At 33.8% G+C, this 13,076-nt stretch overlaps 1 long non-coding RNA gene across 1 annotated transcript; it reads right to left on the bottom strand.

The window, feature by feature from the left end:
* Window positions 1-247: 247 nt before the first annotated feature.
* LOC124448896 lies at window positions 248-935 on the bottom strand. The gene is made up of 2 exons (XR_006949317.1): window positions 840-935; window positions 248-319 (listed from the first exon to the last, which is right to left on the bottom strand). It is a non-coding gene; the product is annotated as an uncharacterized LOC124448896 (long non-coding RNA).
* Window positions 936-13,076: the final 12,141 nt, after the last annotated feature.

Raw genomic sequence — 13,076 nt, 5'->3', positions numbered from 1 at the left:
CATAGAATTAGTAGCTAATAAAATTTGAATCATGAATACCATATGGAGTACTTAACAAATTTCCATGAATGCATCATCACATTAGTGACATGAGTGCTAACTATAGATGATGGCAGCAATAATTGAGAAACATGAAGTAAACACCATTTAAACAAAATGTGGTCAATGTAATATTTCAGGAAACTCACCACATCATCTGATTCACGATCACTTTCAATTGTAAACTTTGCTTTGTGAATTCTTTTGCGACACCCTTTGCCAGTATTTATAGAGAAAGTTTCTTCTTTTCTCATTGTCTTGAGTAAATAATCTTTACTATCTGTTTATACAAAATAACGGATGACTATCTAACAACTATTAAAAAATAATAATTTTCAATTGGAAGCAGTAGCATGCCTGAAATTATAAGGAAACAACCTTATGCAAAGTTTGGCCTAATGTATTACTACATGTATTTAAGAGGAAACAAGTTAAAATCTGGGAAATAAACACATCCTTATTGTCAGTATTGTAATTGAACTATTGCTATGTAGAAGAAAGAGCAACATTTGAGCAAAGGCTTTTTATCTGAAAGTATTTCCCTTCTAAAAAAGGAGTAAGTTGGATTGATAGCAGCAACCTTTATATAAACTATGACTATTTCTACAAACAAGACAGAGAAATAAACAAATAGATTTTCACACAGAAATTTACAGATATATAGCAAAGCTAAGATGTTTCATGAAAGAAATGATAACAAAGAGAAAGAGCTTGATGCACTAGCAATTAGCTTTTTGGCTGAATTATACAAGCTTTTAGAAATTTTACAAAAAATTCTACAACAGACTAAAAATACTAACCTGAAACCTCTATTATCTCTGCAGGAAATTTCCTCGAATTGCCGTTTCCCTTTGTTTTTCCATCTCCCCACATGACTAACGTTTTGAATCCTTTAAAGTTCATCTTTGTCTTTCGACATATTTTCATCCTAAAAAATGATGTTAGAATATGGAATGATATCACATGTATTTTCGTTGTAAAAATTCACAAATGCAAACGCCATATTTTCGAATATTATCGCTGAAAAAGTTTTATCAACTCTTAAACAAGACATTCAAAAATGACCACCTTTAAACAATAAATACGAAGCGACCATGTGATAAACAAATATGACTATATTTAGCGATACTCGTTTGGAACTTTGAATTTGGGTCTATTTCGTATACACAGTTATGCCAGATCGTGAACAAAGTTCACAGATTTGTGAACTTTTTGCTCTCTTCATAAACATTTCATGAACATTAAAAGTTTGTGAACTTTTTGTGAACTTTTCTAAATATTATGCATTTTTGTATTTTCATCATTTTCATAAAGAATGTATAGATAAATCATAGTTCAATGAAAAATCTTCATAGCTCGACAGTTCTTTCAAAACAACGACGATTTTAAGATAATCCAATGTTTTCCGAATACTTCCGAGAGTTTTCGAATATGTCCGAGGTTTTCCAAAGTTTCCGAATTAATCCGTTAACTTCCGATCTTAAAAATTAGATGTAACATGAACTTTTTGCCATTTTTGTGAACTTTTGACGCAAGCGAGCATGAATATTTCAAAATTTCATATAGCAACACTGTACACACACCACTGCATTCGATGGGCTGCATCAGGCTGCATACGTTCCTCTAATCTTTTTATCTCAAAAAAGATACGTAAATTGGGTTTAATTGTTGTTAATTTTGTGTTGCAACGAAGCGTTTAAACTTGTAAGTACTGTTATACAATTATACCGTTATATTGAGCCACATATCAACTATGCTGTTTATAATTAGCTAACAAATATTTGAATGTGATCGAGTTTTTGTCACTAACTTTAAAAGCATGGACATGCGACTTTTGTCAGGTTCAGAAAATGTTGTAGTAGGACATTAAAAAATCAGAAACTGGGAAACCAAGGTAGAAAAAGAATACACTGCATTTTTTTTAAAATGTTTATATATGAAACATTCTGCTTTATCAAGACATGCCGGACTTTATAATATAATTGCTGATTAGCCCATTTTCTAGTTCTTTGCATTTAATTTTTACAATCTCAGACATCAAGTCTTACTTCTGTCACTGTTTATTTATATGTAGCTGATTGACTAAAAATGCCAAGAAAAAAGTATAAAGAATATTTGTGGGATGACGGAGTTGTAGTTCCAAGAACTACCTTATGGAGAAGTGAACAGTCTTATGAAAATGAAGTAGTAAGAGAACCTTACACTAACAATACATTATCTAAAGACAATTTCATTCAATCAAACAGAGGAGGCTCTGAGCAATCTACCACTGAATCTGATGATGAATTATGGGATTGTTTTGATGACCCTTGTATACCTAATGACCTGGCTGATATTTTCAATAATGAGCATTCCTCTGACACTGACATGTCGGATGTTGTTTTGGAAAGAAGTACTGATCATTATGAAGAAACTACTGAACTTGCAGATGATTTTAGTGATGATGTGGATGATTTCCTTGGTAGTACAAGGTGTGGTGAAGAGCAAAGTTATGGTTTTGAGAGTGGCAGAAACCAGCCTATTTACAAAGATGAAGTTTTGACCCACAATCAGTCCCTTGTTGTTTTGATGTCATTTGTCATGTGTTACATGATAATCCATAATCATGTAAATTATAGTTATTATTGTTATATACTTAAGTATATTATTAGTGCTCTTTGTAAAATGCCTTACTCATACATGCATGTGTATGTTAACCACAGTAACAGGAAAAGCTTACATATCAGACGTGGTCAACCTACTGACCACAGACAATGTACAGGACATGGTTAATCAACTGACCACAGTTTACGCACAAGCGGTTAATCGTACATCATTGTGCAATCACATATAAGCCGAGAATCGAAAGCTGTAGTTATGTTGGTGCTTAGTAGAAGTCCACATCAGAAGAAAGCTCATGTAAAAGAAAACGAACTATTTACGAAAGCAACCAAAGAATCCAGATATATATCCAATCCATCAACGAAAGAGTCACTGAAAGCAGTTGTCTAGATAAGTTTGAACATTTAAACATTTATATTATAAGGTTTATATCAAAAATATTAGTATATTAAATAAATATCTTAGGAATTGACAACAACTTCTCCACAGGGTTTTACTCCTTTTGTTATGAGCAATTGAACCTAAAGCGCCATTTTATTATTAGTCGGGACGTTCGTAACACATGAAACACCAACTGACAGATGAAGCATTAGGTGACTTTCTAAAAATTATGAACTTGCATTTACCAAATGTTGTGCCTAAAACAAAGTACCTCTTTTACAAGAAATTCAATCACCAAAGTTTTGTACACCATTACTTTTGTTAGGAGCGCTCATTTTACTTTGGCCCAAGTGCCATGTGTGAAGTGAATAAAAAGTTCTCATGCTATGTGCCAAGAGATGTGAAAAGTGCAAAGAACAATAAATCTTATTTATCTTACTGGTCGTTACAATCACAACTTGAACTGATTCTGCAGGATGATACTGTTGCCCAGTGTCTACTTAACCAACCTGTAAAGCATCATGATAATGATTTTATAACTGATTCCACGGATGGACATGTGTACAAAAAACTTAAAGAAGTTCATGGTTATGGACCAAATGATATTTTTTCTGCTGTGGAATGCTGATGGTATTCCTGTATTTTGGTAGGTAATTGTCTTTGTTTAATTTGCATGGCTCTTCATATTTGCATTTGATAACATAATGCGTCTGTTGTATGAAGGACAAGAATAATCCAAACTTCATATTGTAGTAATATTCAAAGCTAGTGATTTGAGCATTTGCAATTTTTGTAAAATGTACAAACCATTTATAGTGTATGATGGCCAATGCTGTGTACCATTTTAGAACTGCCAACAGATCTTCGTAAAAAGCATATTGTCTTGCCAGCATTATGGTTTTCAATGTGCAAACTAAACATTAATCCTCTACTGCAACCTTTTGTTGAAGAAACTGAACAGCTGGCAACTAAAGGTAACAACATCATGTGCATATACCTGGTTTCAATTATATTTGGGCAGTTTACCAATATGTTAGACCAAATAATCACAGCGCCAAAAGGGAGCTTGATTGACCACTCCCTCTCCACACTACTTTTTCCCTGAGGTAAAGTTCATTCTAACATTTATATATCTTAGCCTAACTTGATGCAAGGTAAAACACAGTAAGTTTGTCTACAGTAAGTTTAGCCCTACAGGTTCACTTTTGTTGCGCCGTTTTTACCAAACTAGTGAAAGTTACTTGCCCCTTTATTCAATGAATCAAAAAGATATATTTCGTGGTTCTGATATGTTCAATCTTAGCTAAAATAAACTATATCAATTTGTCGTAGGATTCTTATTCCATGGTCATCGTATACGGGTTTTTGCCCCTATTTGCTCTGCTGATGCCCCCGCAAGACCTAAACTGAAAAATACGAAGCAGTGTAATGGCGTTTGTGGGTGCGATTGCTCTCTCCATGCAGGTATACTGTGTTTTATTTTTATCATATGCGAGTTAAACTGTGACATTTGATTCTAACCAAATGTGCAAGTTTACTCTCAACGACATATCTCGCATATTCTTCCTTGTACAGACCCAGAAATGTTTGTCATTTGAGACGGCAAGGAAATTTATCGGGGAAAATTATTTAAGTAACATTCATTCTATGAAATTTGCCAAATACAGATACGGCTTAACTTGTTTCCTTTAGAACTTTCAGACAAATCTTGTCCTTTTCAACTCGTTTTGCCATTGCGAGAATGAATCAAATTGTGCAATGTGCACATGCTCAAATGACTGACATTTCTGCGTCAGTCGTTGATTCAAAACTAGAGTTAAAGCCATGTGATATCATGTAATTTAATAAACAACTTTTAAGCAGGATTATGCTATGCATTGTTTTCATATTATTTGGATACGTTTCGCGTTTTAGGAATACAAGTAGTGCGTGGTAGAGGGAGCACGCGAGTTTATTCATTTGACGAGGCTCAAAAACAACGCACCCATCATGAAATGGAGTTGTGGGCATTAGAAGCTTTGGAAAAGAAAACTGCAATAATGGATGTGAAAGGGGCCAAGTATGCATTCAAAGATTAGTCACTTTAACATGGTTAATGGTTTTGTTCCTGACTTTTTACATTGTGCTCTACTTGGAGTGGCACGTCAATTTGTATCTCTTTGGTTTGACAGCAGTAACCACGAAAGCCCATGGTACATTGGACAGCTTTTCAAAGAAACAATTTATGACTTTCTAATCAAGAACATCGTTGTTCCAAAAGAAGTACGACGGCTTCCAAGATCTTTAACTACACGCGAACGCTGGAAAGGTAATAAATACAAAACGTTTGTTTTGTATTACTCACTTATAAACATGCAAGGAGTTCTTCCAGCACCGTACCTCAACCATTTTTTCCTGTTCGTGAGGGGTCTTCACAAGCTGCTTGGTACTTCTATTTCAAAAAATGACTTGGTAAAAGTTAAAGCTGCACTTGATCTGTTTATTGCGAAGTTGGAACAGCTGTATGGTGTTTCCCATTGTACATTAAATGTTCACCAACTGTCTCCCATGGCTAAGAGTACTGAGATGTGTGGACCACTACGGGCTGTATCAACATTTTTGTTTGAGAGCAACAATGCTACTCTGAAGAATATGATCCAAGGAACACAGTATGTTTCTGGTCAGGTTTGCCAAACGTACGCTGTTTTGAAAACGTTACGGTTGTTCATGAAACAATGTGTGCAAGGAAACGAACTGGTCTCTGAACTTTTTAAAAAACTGGTACATGGAACGTCTTTGACAAAAAAAGCAGCGGAACTGTCGCAGAATCTTACAGCGTTGTGTAAAGCAAAAATTCGTAATGTTACCGTTGAAGAAAGAGTACCATTGACAGGGGCTGCTGGTGGAGTGGTCAACCGAGTTGTGTACGAATACAACCGATTCATTGTTAATGGAAAACTTTATGAAAGTGATCAATACAACAGATCTATGAAGCGGAAAAACTGCTACGTTAAATTAACACGTCAAGGTAAAACATTTTTTTGTTAAATAACTGGATTGGTTTCTTTTAAAAGATGTAACTGTCACACACAGCATCACGAAGAATGTCTTTGTGAACAAACTGTATTAATATCGTTGAAATCTCTCGCTTTTTTCTAAACATGATAGCTTTATCACAATAACTATAACTTTCTTGCAAATGCAAAAAATGTCCACTGTATTTTTTAAAAACGTTAATTTTGTTAACAAACTATATTAATACTGTTTGAAAACTAGAGTTTTCGTTTAAACACGACAGTGTAGTTTTTTCATATAAACACTAAAGTTTTTTCACCGTTTGTTTCAGATGAACTATATTTTTCTCCTATACACATATAAACAATAGTTGTCTCCTAAACACCATAGTTTTTTATAAAAACTATAATTGTCTCCTAAACGTTATAGTTTTCCAGATAAACTATAGTTTTCTTCTGTACACAATAGTTGTTCCTTATATAAACAGTAGTTGTCTCCTAAACGCTATAGTTTTCCAGATAAACTATAGTTTTCTTCTGTACACAATAGTTTTTCCTTATATAAACTGTAGTTGTCTCCTAAACGCTGCAGTTTTCTCATAGAACTATAGTTTACTCCTACGTAAACACTATAGTTTTCCCAGATAAACTATAGTTTTCCTAGATAAACTATAGTTTTCTCCTAAACAAGTACATCTAATTGTTATTTTTGTCCAAGATTTTTAACTTATTAATATATTAATATAAGATTACAAAGATTGTACACATGCGCTAATAGTTCTCAGAATAACTGCGAGATTTTACTTTATGGCAACTCCAGCGCAAGACACCGCGTACAACAGACACCAAATTTAACTGAAACATACATATGAATATGCGAATAAAATACTTTTTCAACATTTAAATCTATCATATGGTTGCCCCAGAGTCCAGACAAATACAAGCCAAAGTGAAGACAAATATCAATGTATTATTGAAGAAATTGTGCTATTTCTCATTTGTGACCAGTATATAGTCGTATGTCACTCGTATGTCAGTCGTATGTACTCGTATGTCACTCGTATGTACTCGTATGTACTCGTGTTGTGTTTTAGTCACGATTCGTGTTTACGGTATTTGTTTAAACAAGCACCGCCCCCGAGCTAGCTTTGCCCTCCATTAAACGCCGCGAGCGTGGTGAAAAAGTTCTCTGAACGACATTTAAGACACGTCAGAAAACGTTTTTCAAGCACAATCATAGCAAAAATGGTTTTCAGTGAAAAAAACCCATTAAAATTCGCAAGAAATCTAAATGACGTTACTTCCTTTGGTGCAATTCTTGTGAGCACATCATTTATGAGGCTTAGGCGCAATCGAAGCTAAAACGTTCAAAAAATGCAGAAATGGTTAAACACTTACTTAGTCATATAACAAAAATTAACATTTAAATATTAAACGAGTTTGGTGTAATTGATATTAAATATTCCATTTTATTTCAATTATGCTCATTTGCGAACTTCATTTAGCCCTATTTACTTGATAGGCTACGCACGTGTACGCATTGCATGCCTATTTTTCATAGCCAATGATGAAAAAAAAGTGTGAGTTTTGTTCGATATATATCTTTCTCTTTTGTAATTTACTCTCTGCGTGATTTCGTGAAGTTTGTTCAAATTCTTTTATGGGCAATCAAATTGTCAAATCAGGATTAAATCCATGTTTAGATAATCCATGATCTAAGGAAGGAACTTTTAAAAAACACTTGAGAAAAACGACGATTTTTTTGAGAGCAAACATGTTTCGACATTATCAGAATGCCATCTTCAGTGCAGAATGATTAGTGTTAAGTAATATGATACATAATATGATATGAATAACTTAATTACAATGAGTATTAAGTATTAATAACTATAACGTAAGTTCTAAAAATAAGTATTAAGAATTTATAACAAAAGAATTATTATAAAGTAAATATAGTGTTGTAGTGGTGAACTTGGATATTTAAATCGGGATTAGTTTTATTAATGTGTAGAGCTTCTTTGATTTTGAGTGAGAAAGTGGATTGATCAGTGTCGATGATTTTAAAACAGGAAGGTGAGAATTTGCTTTTACATGAAGGAGAGGCTTGAAGATGTTTGTAGATAGTGGAGTTTTTGTCTGTGTGAGTATGTTCCTTTATCCTGGTAGATAATTGGCGAGAAGTTTCACCAATATAACGGGAATTACATCCCGCACATGAAAATTGATAAACTACCATAGATTTGGAAAGTTCGGGAAGTGGGTCTTTAAACGAAAATAAAGATTTTATTTTAAAAGGTGTGAAAATAAGTTTAACGTCAATGTCAGTGCAGTAGCGTTTAATGATTTGTGTGAGTTTGCGTTGTGTGTGTCGTGAGTAATCACCTATGTAAGGTAGTTTGAAATAACGTTTATTGTCAGGTTGTTGTATATCGTTAGTGTTAATAAACAACAACCTGACAATAAACGTTATTAAACAATAAACAACCTGGCATTCTGATAATGTCGAAACATGTTTGCTCTCAAAAAATTCGTCGTTTTTCTCAAGTGTTTTTTAAAATTGCTGCTAATTAGAAATTAAGGAACTTTTAAATTTGCAACAAGCAAACTGTTAATCGGATTGAAGATCATGGAATCAGGTAAAGATTAAGGACTACAGAGTAACCAAATCCCAGTCTACCAACGCTCTCGTCTAAACAAAATAGTTTGAAACAATATTGACAATAAGCAAAGAAATGACTTTTGTTTTATTAGTTGACTAAGTTGAGAGAAGCTTGGTCTTTTCCGGGTTTCAAAAACCCATGTTATGCATTCATTAAACTACGGTGTATAGGTTTGATGTTTCCTTGTGAAGATCAAATTGAAATGTTAATTGAAATTTGCTGTTGAAAGTGGAAGTATGTCTCATAATCACCCCACAGGTATTCACCTTTCATAATGAAGCAACGATTTCAGATCATGTCTCAATTATCAAGTCACTAATGTCTAGTGTTCTGTCTATTGAGAAGTGTTGCTTAGTATACAGTTCTCTAGGTTTTCCTGTTATCTGCATTTCTTTTCATTTTGACAAACCTTTATAGTAATTTAGCTTTTCAATCTTTTTGCTTTTCTTAGATGTTTTATCTTCAACTCATCCTTCAATTACTTACTTGAACAAGCCATTACCATGAATGTTTCATATCCTTTTATCTAATATCAATTTATAAATGAAATAAAAAATGGTTGACCTTAGGTTTGCATAAGTTTATGCAATCCATCATTTTCTAGAACCACATCTCAAATGCCTACATCTTTCTAACATTGCTTGCTTTTAATGACCATATCTTTGATCCATCCTTTTTATCGCTTTTCCACATTTCCAAATTTCTGTCTTCTAAAAGCTGTTTGAATTGCCATTTCTGTTCTTCTTTTATATTTTCACTACTATAGCCATTGAATCCATGATCCATGTCAAAATGCCGCTATTATGTAAATAGGGTCATCATAATGTAAGTGTCATGAAATTAGCAATCTTTAAAGATAGTGATTTTATCTTTAGGTTATCTTGGGGCTGTTACTGCAGCTTTATTTACAGCGTATGCTATACAGAAGATACCTCCAAAAAGTTGGGGAGCAGGACTTTTAAGTGTTTTACCCAAAGTTTGGGAATACATTGAGAAGGTTGGTCGTGATGTAGAAGAAAACAAGAAATCTTGGGGCTACTTTAAAAATAGTTGGGAGTCTTATCTTGAACTACGGGAATTAACCAATGGAAACAGTGAACCAAGGTTTCCAGTGACATATAACATACCTGAACATGATGCTTTTTATTAATCTGTAAATTATGCAGGTAGGGGTGGGTCCAGTGGTCATGATGCACCAATGTTTGCTTACGATGCTGTGATGATGGCAAAAGATTCTTGTTTTCAATTGTGTTCTTGTTCTATGTTTCATGGTAGAGATAGTGACAGTACAGGAATATTGGCTGCAGCGTGTTGGGGTGGTATGTATGGTATGAAAAGTGTACCCCTTGGAAATTATAGGAACCTGGAATATGGTCGTAGGCTAATGGAGCTGGTAAAAAACTACTGAATGTATCAAAGAATATGAAAAACTAACAGGATAGTATTTAACAAAATTCATGTCATAAAATTCTGTCATCCCAATATACTTTAGTAAGTTTGTGAATCATACAATAAAAATTACTACTGGGTTATAACATAAAAACAAATTACTTTAGAAATAAAGGCTAAAGGAGAATGTCAGATTCAGGGCATGGGCAGTTTTAAGTTTTACTTAGGATGATTCCTGGGCTGTAGAGTAAGTTTATTGACAAGATATCAGTGAAACTATATATAGACAAAGACCATTACATCTTTAGGTTCATTTTACCTCACAAAATGCAAACGGCAAACGTTTTGTTCAGTACCAAAAATACCTTCTCAGGGAGAGGGGAGTTGACTTGGCAGGTGGAAGCCTTGCCCCTACGGTCTATGTGTTACAAATAGGCTTAACATAATTTAGAAGTCACAATTTTCTTTAAAACGCGTAGCTACCAAAGTGTAACTGTAAAGCTTTGTCATATTCCCGAGTTTCATAATACATCACACATAGATTGTTTAAAAGACTTAGCGACATCAACCTGAGTAGTTCCTAACGTTTTTTTTTGCGAATTGCCTTAGCTTTTTCGTGAAGCTCTATAGCTTTGTCGTAGTTTCCAGTTTTATTAAACACATTACCAAGATTTTTTAAAGATGTAGCGACACTAACATGATTTGGACCTAACGATTGTTTTCGAATTTCCAGAGCTTTTTCGTGAAATTCTTTAGCTTTGTCGTAATTTTCAGTTTTATAAAACAGCAAACCAAGATTGTTTAAAGACACAGCGACACTAGCATGATTTGCACCTAACGATTGTTTTTTCATTTCCAGAGCTTTTTCGTAAAACTCTATAGCTTTGTCGTAGTTTCTAGTATTATAATACACACTACCAAGATTGTTTAAAGATCGATCAGATCCTTCTTTTTTTTCATTTTTTTTTTTTTTAAAACTCTGAAACTCTATAGCTTTGTCGTAGTTTCCAGTTTTATCAAACACCATTCCAAGATTGTTTAAAGACGCAGCGACATCAACATGATTTGGACCTAACGATTGTTTTGAATTTCCAGAGCTTTTCGTAAAACTCTATAGCTTTGTCGTAGTTTTCAGTTTATGTAACACCACCAAGATTGTTTAAAGACCAGCGACATCAACATGATTTGGACCTAACGATTTTTTCGAATTTCCAGAGCTTTTCGTAAACTCTATAGCTTTGTCGTAGTTTCCAGTATTAATATACACCTTAACAAGATTGTTTAAAGACGTAGCGACATTAACATGATTTGGACCTAAAGATTGTTTTTGAATATCCAGAGCCTTTTCGTAAACCTCTATAGCTTTGTCGTAGTTTCCAGTTTTATCAAACACCATTCCAAGATTGTTTAAAGACGTAGCGACATCAACATGATTTGGACCTAACGATTGTTTTTGAATTTCCAGAGCTTTTTCGTAAAACTCTATAGCTTTGTCGTAGTTTTCAGTTTTATGTAACACCGCACCAAGATTGTTTAAAGAACTAGCAACATCAACATGATTTGGACCTAACGATTGTTTTCGAATTTCCAGAGCTTTTTCGTAAAACTCTATAGCTTTGTCGTAGTTTCCAGTTTCATAAAACACCATTCCAAGATTGTTTAAAGACGCAGCGACATCAATATGATTTGGACCTAACGATTGTTTTTGAATTTCTAGAGCTTTTTCTTGAAGCTCTAGAGCGTTGTCGTAGTTTCCAGTGTTTTCAAACACATTACCAAGATTGTTTAAAGACGCAGCGACATCAACATGATTTGGACCTAACCATTGTTGTCGAATTTCCAGAGCTTTCTCGTAAAACTCTATAGCTTTGTCGTAGTTTCCAGTTTTATCAAACACCATTCCAAGATTGTTTAAAGACCTAGCGACATCAACATGATTTGGACCTAACGATTGTTTTTGAATTTCCAGAGCTTTTTCATAATGATTTTTCGCTTTGCTATACATCCCGGTGTCATAGTATAAAATACCGAGCACAGTAAAATACCAAGCTTTGTCATAACTTGATTCTTCTGATTTATATTTATTTAATACTTGAAAAGCAGGATCGTATTTTCCAAAATGTCTTAATCTCTCAACAAAATATTTGAAAACTTGTAAAGTATTCATGTTGATTTTTGTCTTGTTGGTCTTTAGTAATTGAACAATTTTTTCAAGATGTGGCATTAATTTGATTTCGTCGTCTCTCTCTTTGAACATGTAAAGTGCTTTTGATACTTCATCAACGTTAGTTTCCATTTCATGTTCTTCATTTGAATTTTCAAATTGATAAACAGTGATTGCTTTGTGAACAATGCGATGTAAACTAAGGTCATTATTTTTTGAATGCAAGAACAATGAACAGCCCTTTAAGCAAAGACATATATCTTCCTTTGAGTATTTGGGATCAATTTCTTGAACATAAAAAACAATAATGTCTCGTGGTATAGGATCAAACGATATCACCGAAAAAAAGTTAATAACATTTGCCAATATTGAGGATTCTTCGGCATTTTGTCTGACAGCTAAAAGTGAAGCTTGCAACATACTTCTAGGATATACCGAGTTAAATTTAACAAAAGTGGCGTCCATGTTTTCTTGTTCTTCTGAAGATAATTTCTTTAAATATTGAGTCCAAGTAAATGAGCAGTTTGCTTTGTTTACACGACTGACATAATAACCAGCAGCAGCCAAAGCCAGCGGTTGACGATCTAATGCATGCGATACTTCATTTAACAATTGATCATCAGCATGTTAATAGTGTAATGCTTCAACAGTTGAAAACATTCCTATCATTCATTCCACTTTTATGGAAATATGTTTGTTAAACTCATCGTCTTGAGGTACGGCATCTGTGTTCTGGATAGTTACTATGATTTGTCCATTTATCCACATGGGATCACCTACTTGGGAAGTAACGAAGAAATTTTGCTGAGCTGTTCCACGTTGTCTACAATGATCAACCAATTTTGCCAG

The sequence above is a fragment of the Xenia sp. Carnegie-2017 genome, unplaced genomic scaffold (assembly GCF_021976095.1).
Source record: "Xenia sp. Carnegie-2017 unplaced genomic scaffold, XeniaSp_v1 HiC_scaffold_23, whole genome shotgun sequence".
NCBI lineage: Eukaryota > Metazoa > Cnidaria > Anthozoa > Malacalcyonacea > Xeniidae > Xenia > Xenia sp. Carnegie-2017.
The sequence above is the reverse complement of the archived record's forward strand: the minus strand, read 5'-3'. Positions and strand labels throughout refer to the sequence as shown.